Source organism: Magnolia sinica, chromosome 3 (assembly GCF_029962835.1).
Source record: "Magnolia sinica isolate HGM2019 chromosome 3, MsV1, whole genome shotgun sequence".
NCBI lineage: Eukaryota > Viridiplantae > Streptophyta > Magnoliopsida > Magnoliales > Magnoliaceae > Magnolia > Magnolia sinica.
This window is the reverse complement of record NC_080575.1, coordinates 129641456-129658528: the sequence shown is the minus strand read 5'-3', so window position 1 is coordinate 129658528 and position 17073 is coordinate 129641456. Positions and strand designations below refer to the sequence as shown.

General features: G+C 42.0%; 1 non-coding gene across 1 annotated transcript; it reads left to right on the top strand.

Annotated features, from left to right (window-relative positions):
* The first annotated feature begins 337 nt into the window (after positions 1-337).
* LOC131241551 (small nucleolar RNA R71) lies at positions 338-444 on the top strand. Its single transcript, XR_009169111.1, has one exon. It is a non-coding gene; the product is annotated as a small nucleolar RNA R71 (small nucleolar RNA).
* The last annotated feature ends 16629 nt before the right edge of the window (positions 445-17073 follow it).

Here is a 17073-nt window from a genome sequence, read left to right as displayed (position 1 = left end):
GCAATCACAGATGCCGCAAACAATTTCATTGACCATATCCTTCTTTCCTTCCATGGCCTCAACTTTCCTTATGAGCGTAGTCACTTTACACTTGAAATCATCCTCTGCTTTCAAGAGATATAATCCACCTTTCTCCTTTAATTGAGTCGGCCTAGACGTGGTGTTCGACTTTGGGTAATAGTCCCAAGATTGTGTTTTTTCAGCCAAACTATCGAGGTAGTCCCATACCTCGTCGATATCTTTATTAATGAACTCTCCATTACACATTGTCTCGACCATTTGGCGCATGGAAGATGTCAGTCCATCATAGAAAAAATTTGTAATGCGCCACGTTTCAAATCCGTGTTGTGGGCATGAACTGACCAAATCTTTGAACCTTTCCCAACATTGAAAGAATGTTTCATCTTCCTTTTAGGCAAAGTTCATGATCGCTTTTCTGAGGGTAATTGTTTTATGATGTGGGAAGAATTTTTTTATGAATTCCCTCTGCATGTCGTTCCTTGTGCCAATGGATCTAGGACGCAGTGAATGTAACCACGTCTTAGCTTTCTCTTTTAAGGAAAAAGGAAAGAGTTTCAGCCTAATTGTATCCTCAGATACATTAGGAAAACATAATGTAGCTATAATCTCATCGAACTCTTTCAAATGTAAATATGGACTCTCTGATTCAAGTCCATGGAATTTGGGAAGGAGTTGGATAACTCCTGGCTTGATGTCCATTTGTCCTGTGTTTTCAGGAAAAATCATGCATGAGGGCGTACTCACTCCCGCCGGTTGTAGAAAATCTCGTAAAGTACGAGGCGGGGGTGCCTGTTGCACCTCATTCTCATCTTGGGTATCCTCCACCCTGGGTGGGAGTAGAGGAGGTTGGTCCTCAGCCATAACTTCAGTTAACTCAGGGGATTTCGAGCGGTGTCTAATCCTGCGATGGATAGTCAACCCCTCAACCACTCCTCCTTCAGTCAAGAGACGTCGAGTGTCGTCACGGGCCCACTTGGGCATGAAAAACACTCGCAGCCCTCGATTAAAAACCTAATCCTAAGAAAGGAAAAGAAAATCTAGAAAGAAAGAGAGAGTTGGAAAGAAATTACCAAATTGGAGTCCTAAGTTAAAAACCTGCAAAATAAAACAAAAATAAGTTAGATTCTTAAAAAGAGAAGAATGATATTTTAAAAGAAAAATAACAGTAACTTAATTTCTAAAAGAAGGTATTCTTTAAAGAAAAGCGGAAATTTCTAAAGTAAACTAGGAAAGTCCTATACTAGAAAGCAAATTACTAAAAAAGAACTGGAAAATAGAAAGTAGGGAAGGAGTGTACCGAATTAGAGATTTCTATCTTAAAGGCCTACAAAATAGGAAGGTTAGTTTCTAAACAAAAATTCTAAAAATAAATTAAGAAACAAAATTAAATTCTAAAAGTGTTAGAATTAGAAAGTTACTAAAATAAAACAAAAATAGAAAGTTAATTTCTACGAAGTGAAAGAAATAACAAAAACTCTAAAAATAAACTATTTCCTACAGAAGGGAGGATACTAGAATTAGAAAATTTCTAAAATTTAAACCCGAATTCTAAAAATATGAAAAAGTAGAGAGATTAGGAAGGAATTACCAATTTAGAAACTTATGTCCCGATCCTATAAAACAGGAAACAAGTTAGTTTTGAACTCAAATAAAAATAAAATAAAAATAAAAATAAAAACTAAGGTTAGTAAAATTCTAATCTTAAACTAATCCTAAAACCAATTAATTTCAGAAAATCGTAACCGTCAGTCCCCGGCAACGTCGCCAAAAACTTGTTCACTCCCCAAGTATAGGGTTGTGATGTAGTAATAAACTCGGTAAGACCGAGGTCGAATCCACAGGGACTGATACCTGTACGTTATCTGAAACCAAGTAGAACTAGAACTAGACTAAGATGTAATCTAAACTAAATAGAATTTAAGAAATAATTGTGGAATAATTATCTAAAACTTTAAGGAATTCAGAGGAAGAAACTAGGGATTCAGAGGATCCACTTGTAGGGATCAGGGAGAAATTATGCCTGCTTCAGGAATCATGGAAATTAAATTGAATTTTCTCTGATATAACTTTTAAAGGGACGAAAGGTATTTGGATCAGAATAGATTCCATCATCAAACCATGCCCAGGAGGCAGAGCAAATAACAGAATTAAACTAATCACCAACCAATCAGATGATTATGAAGGTTAGGAAGGGTACCGACATCCAACCATGCCCAGGAGACGATGGCGAACATCAGGGCTTCTTGACATTATAATCAAAATAAGAGAAGAGGAATATTCAAAGCCATTGCAAGCCCATTGTAATTTCAGTCACAACATGCCATTAAAAAATAAAAAAATATTCCCATAAAATTAAAGCATATGAATTTTAAATTAAAGGCACAAAATATAATCTTTCATCTCACTACAAGCTTCACCTCTTAGCCCTAGCTAAGAGGTTTAGCCTAGCATGATCATGCTAGAACCCCTTAGACAAAGTAAATAAACAGAAAAAAAAGTTAGAAAAGAACAAGAAGGAAAGAGAAGAAAACCCAGCCTCCTCACGTGCCAGCCCTCCAAAACCTTCCTCTTTTTCTTCAATCCTCCACTAAAGACGAGCTTCCAGACATGCAGCAGCAACCCAGCCCAGCTCCTTTCCTTCCTTTCTCTCCCTTTTTCTCTCCCTGCCGTTCACAGCAGCAGCCGTAGCTCCCTTTTTCTCTCCTTTCTTCCTTCGTTTGATGGTCCTTACTCTTTCTCCCTCTCTTCTTTTTATAGCACTCTCGTCGGAGCCCAAGAAAACTCCTCACGTTTGCTGATGTGGAGTCCTGAAGGGATTCGGCTGCGGAAAGCTTCGCAGCCAGCGATGCAGCAGCGTGCGTAGCAACGCAAGAGGAGTTGCGTTTGGCCTCAGGTTGGGTGTCTCTCCGTCCAGTAATCTCAAAACCGACTTCATGGCTAGGGTCATTCCTGGCTTGGTCATCATCTGGACGGTTTGGATCACCAATCCGATCACCGGCAGTGGCCCACAATCGGCCGAAAATTCCGGATTTCCCGGACGCGAAAACAGGGTAGCGTCATTGACGCTGTGACGATGGTGGGCCCCACTTCACGGTCTTTTTGGAAAATCTGAGCCGTCCACTGCGTTCTACTCGAAAAATCAGGTAGGAAGCACTACTTTTGGACCAAATTCCATGTGGCCCACAATACCTTCTACTCCGCCGTTCATCATGTCTTTAACGGTTAGGATTCTGTAACATTTTACATGGTCTCAAAAGGCCGCCTTGGTGAGGTAAATACCCCACCTACGCACACAATGGACGGTCCCGATTGGTGCTATACATGATGTGTGGGGCCCACAAGCAGAACCGACGGTCGGCAGCGTTACGTTGCTGCGTAATTTTAAAAAAATCTGAGTTTGAGTCGGTCAGCGCCTGCTGACCGACTTTGAATGCACGGGTGCACGGCTGGTGCACGTGATTGCTATGCACATTCATCACCGGCGGGGCCCCACAGAGATGTTAATGAGAAATCCGTTCCGTCCATCAGTTTTGTCAGCTCATTTAAACTGTTGAGACCAAAAATGGAGAATATCCAGATATCAGGTGGGCCCCACTTAAGGATTTAAGGGGCTGATCTGTCCGTTGGGCCACTTTCACAGTGATCCAGGGGCTGAAATTTTACGTGTACGGTTTATTTATGGTCCTCAAGCCACGTATGAAGTTTCGAACTGATCAGATGGTGGGAACCCTATGATCTTGCATTCTGGACACTTTTCAGGCCACTTGAGCTTCAATTCCTCGATTTCCGCGGATCCCTGGTGTATATTTCCGTCGCTCTTGGTCTTCTAGAGTCCGTTCCTTGCCTTGGTGCTCCTGGAGCGTCAAATCCATGCATTTACCACCCTTTTTCAGTCCATGCTCGTAAATACACTCTGCATCACAAACACAATTAAATCAGGCCATTAAACGGTATCATGCTTGTAAAACTATGCAGTAACTGGGTCTGATATGCAATATTTGACCCTCAACAACATCAACTGATGGAGACTTCTTAGCTAATCCCACTTCATCTTGTTGCCTCGTTGAACATCTTATTTACTTAACTATCATCCGGCCAGATATAGTTTACTCTATCCACATTTTGAGCCAATTTATGCATCAACTGAGAAAACCACATTTTGATGCTGCTTTACGAGTTTTACGCTACTCAAAAGAACACTTGGACAAGGAATCTTGATGTCACCTAAGTTAGCTCCAATTATTTGCCTATTATATATGATTCTAACTGGGCAAGTTGTCCTCTGACTCAGCATTTGATTACTCGTAATTGCACAATCTTAGTCGATAGTCCGATTTCTTGGAAAATAAAGAAGCAAAGTACCATTTCCCGATCATCTACAGAAGCAGAATATAATTCAATGGTTGTTACATCTTCTGAACTTGGCTCAAGTGCCTACTAGTAAATTTATGCATTTCTCACAACCCAATGCTTTTACATTGTGACAATTAAGTTGCTCTTTATATTGATGCAAATCCAGTTTTTCATAAACAAACAAAACACATTGAACTTGATTGCCACTTATTTAAGAGAAAATTCAAAATGAATTGATCGAAACTTACTATGTTCATACATCAAATCAAAGTGTAGATATTTTTTCAAGTTTGGAATTCATAACATTTGCTATGGGAAAATGCAATCTGACCACCTTCAGGGTCGGCTCGGGCCGACAAACACACATTCCTACATCCCATTCGGAAAGGTCGGGCTTCGCACCTTTAGTTAGGATGGATTCATGGGAATTGGTCAGCTCAGCAAGGTGATGGGCTCATTGAGAAGAGAAAACCATCAGGGTGATAAATATACCCCTTTGCTCGGAAAGATCAACAGCCCACACAAATGAGGGTTCGACAACCTCCGACCAATGTAGAAATTTTGAGCTCTTCGCAACAACAATCAACCAACGAATCGACCAGTTTAGCTCGGTTTCGATGTAGATGACTAATGATTCAGTTCAGCTCGGCACTAAGGGTTCTCGATGGCCGAGCTAGGGAGAGTAGCGATGGTGTGCTGGATAATGTTCAAGAGGGCAAAGAAACTCCTCGACACACACCTAGCTGCATGATAGCCTCCCTCCTCGGTGTAAAGGAGGTTGTACCAACCTATGATATCCCGACCAGAATTGTGCCAACCTCCCTCCTCGGCTCAGTGAATGATCTTCTTCAGATGAGCACGAATTCAGAGTAATTGTTACCATCCACACATAACCGTCCACCGCGTGATTACAAGATAACTGTCGACATATATCACTCGCACACATCTCGCCTAAACGGTGAAGATTGTGCCTGAGATGGCGGGCCACCTCGTCCCACAAACACTATAAGTAAGGGGGGGCATCAACATGAAAAGGTACGCAAAATCTCTCACCCAAAACCCATCACCATTACTCAAACCCAGATTTCTAGCCTGACTTTGGCATCGGAGGGTCCCTGCTCGAGCCAGGGTCTCCTTTGTCTCCTTCCCGTGCTGGTGTGTGAAGGTCCAGCGACTCGATAAGAGTGAACAAGATTTTTGCATCAACAACATTCATGCTCTAACTTGATGGGGGGAGTATTAGAGATAACCACTGGCCACATTTAATTCACCTTATCTCTAACTTCATTTTTAGAACTGTATTATTTCATTTTTCCTCTTTTGTTCTTGTCAATCCATTAAATGTGATCTAGTCGATTGATTGGTGCTTTTTCCAATGGTGTGATCTAGTCGAATTTTAGATCTAACACATTAACTTCTGGGCCAACATGCATCCTGTCTTGAAGTATCATCAATGGATGCAAGCCCCATTTTCATATAAGAAACATAGTAGCTCCTTATCCTTTGTTTTATCGATCTCTTTTAATACTGTTGGTGCAGGTTACATGCCAGGAAATGGCAGAGTGTTCGATTCACACATCTGTGTTTGGGGTAAAATTTAAACCGTTGAATGCTTGTTGTAGGTGAAGATTCATTCGCTACGTAGTATATATATGGGTCAATCCCATCCGTCGAAACATGGGTTTCAATGTGGATGGTGCATAGCTAGGAAATCATGTTGCTTGGACGATCTTAATCATCTGAGTTGGGCTCTCCCTTCAACCGTGAATTTCAAATTGAGTTAAATGAATAAAGGTTTTGAAATCATTCAAACTAAGATTTTTCTTTGGAGTACCACCATCTACGACAAGTTCCACCACATAAACGGTTTGGATCATTGAAACAAGATCTTGTATCATATGAGCATCTTTAAACTAGCAATGCAGGTACAAGCTTTCGAATGAAAACTGCTGACGTGTCTTTAAACTTTCATTCCTTTTTTAAACGCTAAACCCATTCGATGATTAGACCAAACCAGTAGGTCTAGCCAAGCCATTCATCATCTGCTGCTTCCTGACCGACCTAGCTGAGACTCTGGGCCTAGATTTGAAGCCCAGTCTGACCGACCCTTGGGACAATTTTCGAGTCTTGGCTCTAGCCCTGCATGGACAGTCTGCCGGGCTGGGCCATCCCGCCCATTGCCACCTGCTCACGACACATTTCTTCTCATTCACTTCTATATGGGGCATCCAAACCTGGGCTGGCCCACACGTGGACATTGATGATGATCTGGCAGGTCTGACCAGACCATTGCTGCACTATCTAGTTCATGGCTAGGCATCGGCAAGCCCTGGACAGGCCCATCACCGCCCAATCTGATTTTGGATTTGTGGTTTATCTCCACTTTTCTTTCCAAGATTATGGTTTGAGTGAGTGCAAGCCACGTGGACAATTTCTGAGTGACTGTGCATCTACCTTCGACCTCTGCTAGGGTGCCAAATAAAAACCCTTTTATTATTGTTTTTTTTAGGTGACCAAATTAGCATATCTGTACGAGATTGAGGCCATTCTGAAGATGGGTACTCGTAGTGGCTCAAAAACCAATCTGGTCCATTTATCAGGTGGAACACACATGAATGAGAGAAATAGACGGTAAAAAAAAAAAAAAGGTGAACAATGGTCTCTATTGAAGGTACACGTGTAGCCAGTCTGATGAGTATTCCCTCTTGATTTAATGGCTAAGGCATGTTCATGGTGCTCCGCACCTGATGAGTTACACTACGTCCATCAGGTGCACCCCTCAATCCATAACTCAAGTGGGCCACGCCATAATGAAAAATTCGAACGAGATCCCAACCATAGGTTTATCCGTGTGGTCCACAATAGTGAGTATATATATTCCATCCAATCCATTCCTCAGGTGATCCTCACCCGGTTGAATGGAGGACTAGTGTAACAGACTTAACTCTTTTTGTTAATATATGAACTGTATAACCATGACCGGCAATCTAGGGTGGATCATGGTTTATTCAGTGATCCAGATCTGTGGTCTGTTGGGTACCACTGTGTATAGACCATACCCCAAAACTTTCTAAAATGGAAATCCTGGCTATCAGTCTTGGGCCTTTTCTGTCTCATGTGGACCATTCAACCAGTCTATTGTAGGCCACAAATAGAAGGTTAAAAATATCCGATTCAAGATTGATGATAGGGTCCAGCAGACCACCGATGGGCCTGCTCACTTGTGAAAATTGAAAACACGAGTAGGGGCAGTAATTGGCAATGGGTCAGGATCAGCCCAAGCTCGAAACCGTTTATTAAATAGACAAGATTTCAAACCGACCTATAACCCATACCCTGTGTCTCTACCTGATCCTGTCTGGGTTGGGCTTGACTGACCCCACCCCACCCGACACTGCCAAACTCACGTTAAGAAGGGAATATAGGGCGAAAGGCATGCTCAGCTTAGCCCAATTAATGAAAACATATACTATATACTTATATGTGTTTATACATCATGTCTATGGCCTATGCTTATTTCCCATTAGTTTGTTTTGGGTTTTTGGTGGAATCATCTAGCCCAGCTCATCTACAACATATATGGGCCGGTCTAGTCGTGTAGAGTACAATGCAAGCCCAACCGATTTAAAGGGAGCGCTCTAGTAACAGTCGTGTAGAGTACAATGAAAGCTCAACCGAGTTAAGGGGAGAGCTCTAGTAAGCAATGGGTGTTACCAGAAAGATGTGGGACCCACGTGATGCATGAACAAAATCCAACCCGTTAATCTGAGTTCAGGCAGGCATCTGATGGACCGGTTGAAGCATACAACACATTGGCACCATGGCCAGGTAATGTGAGCTTATTATGCTACCTCCACCACCCGAGCATGCCATTCTAGTTAAATGGGGCTTTGTTTTTTTTTTTTTTTACTTTTTTATAGCAGGAGACCTACATGTGGCACATTTAGCTTGGCCTCAACCAACCTCAAAAGCCATCAGGCCAACTGACATGTGTGCCAATTGTTGATAGGTGCGGAAACAAATTCTGAATTTGAATCAAACACATGGAATATAAACAATATAAGGCATACATAGAAACATATTATTTTTTAATGGAAAATCCTCGGGTGAAAAAATCACTTCACAAAATAACAACAAAATCCTCTATAAAGAGTTATAAGAGATAGAATCACTTACAATATGAAACCCTTCAGAAAGTCTTAGTCTCACTTTGAAACCATCTTAGAAACGTTTTAGCCCTTTTTAATTACCATAATCCCGTATTACACCTATATTTATAGTATAATGATCGGCAGAGGAAATAATTCGTACAATTAGGCAAAACTGTGTGTATTGTCGATCTAAGCATCAATCAATCGATAGCCACATGTTCGATCAATCAAACATGTTCAAAAGTATCCGGAGAGTTTACAAGTATTTTCCGAAGTGTTTCGATTGCTCGAACCTCCCAGGTCAATCAACTGAACCTGTCTAAAACTGTTCAAAGACAACTCTGTATAATTTGAGGCTCACTTAATCGATCGACCAAGCTGTTCAATTGATCGAGATCTCCTATTTTAGTACAAATTGAAGACATCCAGACAACATTGACCCAACCCATTGCGGACTCTACCCTTTTTATTACACCGCTCAACATAAGAACAAGCGCCAGCCACAACAGAAAAGAAGGGATCCATCTAGCTGCTACACCCACCCATTGAGCTGTTTTTCAATTCTGATATACACACGAGCTGCATGTACAATAAGGTGATTTTTAACCCTCTAAGAAATACTGTCCATCAATCCATAGACAAGGTAGCCTAATTTTTGGTTCATGATTCATTATCATCTAAACTTGGATTATGATTTGTATATATAGTTTAGTTTAAATTATCTGAAACTCACCTATACAATGTGTAAATGCCTGAATATCATCAATCGCACCCTGCCATTTGTACACGTAGATACTTCAAAAAGTTAAGCCACCGAAATATCCGGAACTACCGGATTGAATTTCAGCCAAAAGTCATAAGGATGAAAAAGTCCGATGGTGTCATTTATAGAAAATTGTCTATCGAATTTAAATCATTAATTGGTTTCACACCAACCATTCTTAAATTTATAAGTTTTAGAGCCTGTTTGGATACCACCAAAATAAGTTACTTTATTTATTTATTTATTTATTTATTTACATATATCAGTAGATAAGCAACTTATTTCATATAAATAAGTTTTGACTTATAATTACTTATAAGTAACTCTTTTACTTAAAAGTACTTAATCACTGCAGTTATATGAGTAGAGTGTCCTTACTCTTATTCCGGTGGTAGATTCTAAGGAGTTTCACCACTGGTAGAGGCTTATACATCTAAATTAATTTCACGCCAAGCATGTACAATTTCTTTGCGCATATGTACGAAGCAGCTGTCTCTGTCAGCGGATTGATGTTTTAAAAAGAGTGTTGTACACTTGCCTACACAGCGGAAGAACAGCTTATCTGCCCGCTTCCATATGTGCTAACCTACGATATATGCGTGATATTCAACGATCCATCGAGTGCACTTCAAAACGTGAAGGTCCTGTCCTGAAAATCTGGCCAGTTGATATATCTGGCATGCTATGTGGATAAACAGTTTTCTTTATCCATCCATTTCTTTTGAAACAGTGATGCCCACATGATGAATGGTCCAGCTTAATTTTTGCTAGAGTGGGTGTAAAGTGTTAGAACCCACATGACAGTTTACATGGAGCTTGCACACATATACCTAGGTATATACGCACGTGTTGGCATGTGGATTTGTTCTCTTACACCTACGTGGATTTGTTCTCTTACACCCGTGTAGGCTTAGAAAATGGACACAAGCTGCCTGTGCCCATGTGGGGCCCACCGCGATGCCCGGCACATGATCAACTACTTGAGTTGCAGCTGTCTATCCTGGCACGTGTGATGACAAGTAAATGGGCTACCTGCCTACCTCGTACACGAGTAAAACTATGTTAACGGCTAAGACGAGGAATATCATGATCTTGTAATCTAGACCACTCACTTGGTGGGTTTTTCAGTTCATACAAGTGGGGCGCATGGTTCACTGTGTTAATCCGATGGCCCATTGCCGAAAGACCACGCGTCGAACGTCTCACTATCTTGGATATCCTAGCCATCAATTCCTTTACTTCTTCTTTTCTTTTTTCAGTTGAACGGGGAGCATTGCTGTGTTTTGTTTATTAACCGTCTATTTGTAGGCATAAAAATGTGAGACGAAGGAGATTTTAGAGTTATAGTTTATGTACTATGAAACCCACCAAGTGAGTGGTCTAGATTACAAGATCATGGTCTTACTTGGAGAGAGAGAGAGAGAGAGAGAGAGAGAGAGAGAGAGAGAGAGAGAGAGAGAGAGAGAGAGAGAGATTTCAACAATTTTCATTGAAAATGCGGTATCCTTTTGGATGGAGCCATTTCATTGATCCGTTTTCTTATGGTAACCTTCTCTGTCATAAAGTCACCAATGATCCGCCGAAAAATGAATTGAAGACAGCTCATCCACCACGATACTAATACAGGTAGTGGTTGAAAAATAAAAAAATAAAAAACAAGTTTCACACATCTCCATCCTCGGACATGCGTTCTAATCTGACTTATGTGTAGAAGATATACAAGGGGTGTAGCAACCACACATTCATCTGGACTAACACTCAAACATGTAGACTTTCAGGGTAGACCACACTTATGCATGTATGGTAGGAATGGATGGTCAGAAAATTTTGCAAGTTGTTTTGGACAGCTCATCAGTCTTTTTCTTGTCAGGATGATCTGAGGATGCTCCTAGCTAGCTGCATACACATGCCTAATCTGACTCAAGAGCCTCAGTCCACCTCCGCCCAACTACACACTCTGGCTCCCAACTTACGGAAAACTAATGGTTAATAGGGGTGCATGCAACCCGACCCCAATTGTAGGTTGGTCCCCGAACCAGTGTCACAACCCTAGCATGATGTAGACTTAATTAAAATCATAACCTGTTTGGGAAATAAGGTTTAAGATTAGAATTTTGGATGCAATGGACCGTGTGCTTTATAGGGATCATGATCAAAACTATCCGTGCGTAGAAATATGGTTCATGATAAGAATTGACCTAGGTTCCACATGCATCCTGGGTGGTCCAATGATAAGAATTATCCATTTTTGGACTCTATTTCTCTAGTTTTATTTGTTAATAAGTATATATTGATTGTAAAATTCATTTTTCTAGTGTTATTTGGTAGTTCCAAGAGCTAGTCTAGTGATATTATTTGATAGTTAAGATGTTTGGTTGTTAATTTACTAGTTACAGGTGTTAATTACTTGATCCAACAACCTCAATTATGTTAGGGTTAAGCGTTAGATTGGGTCGGATCTAGAGTTGATTTGGAAATCAGCCCTCAAGCCAACTTATCTGGAGGTTGGGTTGGGCTTGGGTAGACCCTTGACCTGATCCAGCCGCCTATGTTGCATCCCTACAATGGACACATGAACTTAGTAAGCTGGGGTTGACTCGAATTATGATCACCAAGCAGCCTGGGCTGAGCTTCGGTGTCTGGCGGGCTGGTCTAACCGAGCCCATCTGCACGGTGCTTATAAAAGAACGGGTTATGGTGTCCTCACCAATAGATGGGGAAATTGTTGACGTGGAATAATCTGCACTTGCGAGGCCAGCCATTCGTTGATTTGCTGGGACCCATGATGGATTGTAGATGCGCAAAAGATCTTCACGGTTGAAAGATCCTAACCCTATGAGAGGTGGCCTTTCTTCGTTGGAATATGGACAATTTTGAAGTTTTCACTTAGCCATCCATTTATTGTCAATCAATTAAATGGCTGAGATCGTCCAATCTAGTGATTTTTGGGGCAACCTATGGTCCAAGGAGAGCCATGGTCTTGTATTATTTACCCACGGTTTGGTCACATTTTCTCTGGGAAATCTTTTTCGTTGAGAAGATTCTTTGATCTCAATGGATATGCACAACAAGAGTAGATGTAGTTGATTCGTGGGAGGAATTATTTATTAGGAAATACGGCTTGTTTATATTTGATTGTCTTCCTTTCTTTTTATATATATATATATTTTGGAGACTTGTTCTTTCTGTTGGAGACCTGATTAGGATCTTTTGATTCTCCTTGTAATTTATTTATATCCATTTGATTGTAAAGAGAAAATCAAAGAGGGGTATTTGATACTATTGATGTCAAAATCTGGACCGCCCTCCGATCGATGCAGTGAACCTTTGTTGAACCCTAGCCCTGTACAAAAGGTGAGTAAAAGAGACCCTAGCTAAGATGGGGGACCCTCCGATGGCTAAGTCAGACTAGGGAATCTGGGTCCAAGTTGAATGTAGAGAGAGGGTGCGAGATGTCGCGTACCTGTAGCAATGGGGTCCCCTTGTTTTATACCCACGTATTGGATGGTCTACGTCCGTTAATCTCGGCACAATTCATTCAATTAATGGGATACTATGATCGTGGAGATTTCGTACGTAATCCAAGGATTGTGCTGCTCATCGTGTCTTAGAGGAGCGTATCTGCAGGCGAGATATCCGGTCGTATCCGTGTAAGGCAGTTTCTTAGTTCAGCAACCGGAACATCCACATCTAGCCTCAACCTCGGCTCTTTGGGTCTCGAACTAAAGAGGTCCTGACCCCGAACCTCGGACCTTGACTAGTGTGCAGATTGACCTTTTCGTTGAGTTATTAAACAAGGATAGCCTCTAGGAGCCGAGACAGACTTCAGCTCGGACCGAGGGTAGACTCGGCCCCACTTGCTCGCTATACACCTTTGAGGTCTCTCCTCCGAACTCCGAGGTGGGTAGCGGACTTAACTCGTCGAGTTGGATTTCCCATAACAGATACCATGCCAAATTTTAAATGGAGAGAATGATTATTTTATTATTATTATTATTATTTCCACAGTTTTCTTTTTACAATGCAATGGGTATAAATAGATAATAGAAAATCAAAAGATAGTGGTCAAGTCTTTTTTATATATATTAAAAAAATAACAATAATAATAATAATAATTTTTTTAAAAAAAAGACAAAAAAATAAAAAAAATAAAAATCTCTAAAATATAAAAAAGGATACAATCAAATATACACATGTTGTATTTCTAATAATATTCTAATGCAATCAAGTCTTTAAAAAAAATAATAATAAAATAATAAAATAATAAAATAATAAAAAATCTCTAAAATATAAAAAAGGATACAATCAAATATACACAGCTTTGTTTCCTAATAATATTCTAATGGAATTGACGTCACATGAGCCAACGTATAAACCATGTGTGAGATCCGGTCCATTCATCATTTGGGGCCAACGCGAACCTTAATGGCCCTTCCAGAATCAGGTTGACTAAAAAGTGGGCCGGCCCAAACCGTATTTAGTAAAATTTTCTATTGGGCCTCGCTCGATCCAAGGGCCAATCCTTCCATTGGTCTGTGTCGGCTCGATGCAGTTGTGATACGAGGCTATATGACTCCGCTTGTATGTTGACCAATACGATATATTGAAACTGATTTGCAAACCTCGTTTGTGACTGACATGTATGAACGGCAATCTTAAAGGTCAAATCCATTCGCGAATGCATTGATTTTTTTTTTTTTTGGAAGAAGGGCTCACAGCACCCAATTAATTAAAAACAGGAACACATGAACAAGGGCTGGCTCCAACAAAAAGGTAAGGAGTCAGGCCTATCTTATACCATGCCTAACTAACTGACGACCTACACAAAGAAGCACAGAAGGGCCTCAAAACTGACAAGAGAAAAGAAGTGGCTGGACGACGCAGGCCTCGGGTTCTCAAGTAACCCAGGCCCGCCATTTCGAGAACCAAAAGACTCCTTACCTTTCTTGGCAAGGCCGACTGAGAACAATAAAACGTATTACCGCATCCTTCGCTTGCCATCCTAGCTAGTGTGTCTGCCACAAAGTTACCCTTGCGAAAAATATGTCTGAAAAAGAGGTTGAGGGATCGGTTGAAAAGATGGATGGCTCCCAGCCTGTACCAAATGTTCTATGAGCAATGGGCATTGGGGTCCTTAGCCTCTTCCACCACCACCGAGCAATGGGCATTGGGGTCGTTATTCTTGCTCGGGTGGTAGACTCTCAGGAGTTTCAACTCCCAGTCAAGGGTTCGAGTGCCCATAGGTGGTGAAATTCCACTAGCGTGAGTGTGTGGGGTGTGTGTGCGTGTGTAAAAAAAAAAAAAAGTCAAATTCGATAACAATGTTAGAAAGACCCAATTTGCTGCAAAGAGTGATACCATCAAGCATAGCCTGGGCCCCCACTACCATGTTAGAGGCAAGACCATAATACCTATAAAAGGCAAAAATCAGCCGACCAAAGGCGTCCCTAACAACGCCTCCTCCACCGCTGTCACCCGGATTCTGACGAGAGGAACCATCAATGTTCAGTTTAAACCAGCCAAGCAAAGGTCTCGTCCATTTCACGAACTCCGGCTTGATACCTGTGTAAACTCTACTGCAATCGAGATGAAGGGCTCGGAGGGTGGCGACATCCCTAAGAGACGGGAGGGCGCTATCAGACAGAGGGTTGCCGATTTCCTACATCCATCTGGAGATCCAGGAGATAATGTTAAGAGCCGACATTTGAATACCCTCGAATCGCGAAGCGTTATGGCTCAACCAAATTTCCCAGGAAATAATAGCAGGGGCAAGACTCAACAATTGCTTGAGGCGAGAAGAAGGAGAAGCTTTTGACATTCAGAGGGAAATCTTCTATTGAATGGTTTGATTTGCGATGACAGGGACGTCAAAAATTCTGTGGAAATACGACCGGACCTTTGTAGCTATCAAACTGGAACATAAGAGATGATCTAGGGTCTCTTCACTGTGCGCCGAGGGGGTGGTGAGGCACAGCTGATGCATAGCAGCAGCCATCCCATTGGGGTGCAGCTAGTATGATGCTGAGGCAGGAGAAAAGATCTGAAACCGGACTGGGGGGAGGAGACAGAGAAGATGGAACTGGGCTGGCATCAGAAGCGCTCAAGGCCTAGGGAGAAAGAAGGTCCCGATCCCGATGCATCAAAGCTAGGCGCGATAGCCCATGGATAAAGGGGAGAGAGAGCAGCGGTTGGGGAGAGGCGCACCTTATGTGGGGGCCCTGAACATCACTATCTGCAGTCGAAGGACCGAACTCAGCATAGCAGCATTCACATTTAGATGTGAAACTTACCCCTGAAGTCTTGATCGCAGCGTCCACGGGAATGGCATGATGCAAGATTTTCCACAGGAATAAACCAATTTTAGGCGGGAGGGCATCGTTCCAAGCCCACCGAGCCTAGGGAACCTTCCGCTTCTGATGTCAGATGCCATGCCAAGCCGAATTCAAAGAAAATTTACCGGATGCTGTCAGGTCCCAAGCAAGCACGTCATCCCTATCGGACAGAGCGACAGGGTAGGCCCTCAGAAACTGGATGGAAGATGGAGGGAGAATACCATAAAGCTCGCGCCAACTAATTGAAGAGGGAACCGAAAAGAATTCTCTGACCGTGGCGTTCCTAAGGTGGGCAGGGATAGGTCCCGGAGCCTGCAGCGCTAGGAATCCTTCCCCCGACCAATTTTGAGACGAGAAGTTGATTCTGCCTTCACCAAGGAGCCATCTGGAATGAATGGAAGCGAAGGGGAGGGATCTGGATAAGTCCTTCTAGACAGTTGAGTTCATAGCTGAATTCAGCCCCCTAAAGTGGATGAATTTGTTGATGTATTTAACAATCATTAGTCTTGTTAAGATATGGAGCCACATCTGGGACCATCCTCGATCGGTCGTGAGACATGCTCGACCGGTCGTAGGGTCCGGCTCGACCGGTCGTGGACCGGCTCGACTCAAAGTCCAGCGAGCACTGTTTTTTTATCCCGAGGTGTTTGACCGGTCGTGGCCCATTCACGACCGGTCGTGGGGTCCTCTCGACCGGTCATGCAGGCTGCACGACCAATCGAGGTTACGCAGATTCGTTCCGCGATTTTGCACGGATTTTGTATCGCAAGTCCTTTCGCAACTGGAATGCAGAAAGAGGAGTTTCCTAAACTATAAACAGGGGTTCCTAGGGTTTTTTATATAGAGAAAAAGCAAGGAAAAATTATTTTAAGGTGTGGGCAAAGGGTTTTCTATGTGCTTCCAAGGGAGAGGTTAGTATATTACTTTGTAATCTTCGTTCTTCATAGTGGAAGTTTGCATTCGTGATTTTTTACCCTAGTTTGGGGTTTTTTCACGTATATCTTGTCTTGTGGTTTGTTTTAAATGCGTTGATATATTTCTAGTTTATATTTCTTCCTTTTTATCGTTTGTGGGTGAGGCCTGAGATGGGATCTGGGCTCACTGCGTTGTTGGCGTGCTGCGCAACAACTGGTATCAGAGCTATTGGTTTAGTTCTATTGGGAGCGATGACGGAAGAAGGAAAAACTAGAATTGAAAAGTTTAATGGTTCAAACTTTACCTTTTGGAAGATACAGATGGAGGATTATTTGTATCAGAAGGACCTCTATATTCCTCTAGGAGGAAAAGAGAAGAAATCAGAAAAGATGACAGATGATGAATGGTTTTTACTGAATAGGAAGGCTTTAGGAACGATCCAACTCTCTTTGTCTAAGAGCGTCGCCTTTAATATATCCAAGGTAAAAACGACAAAAGAATTAATAAAAGCCCTAGCCACCACGTATGAAAAACCCTC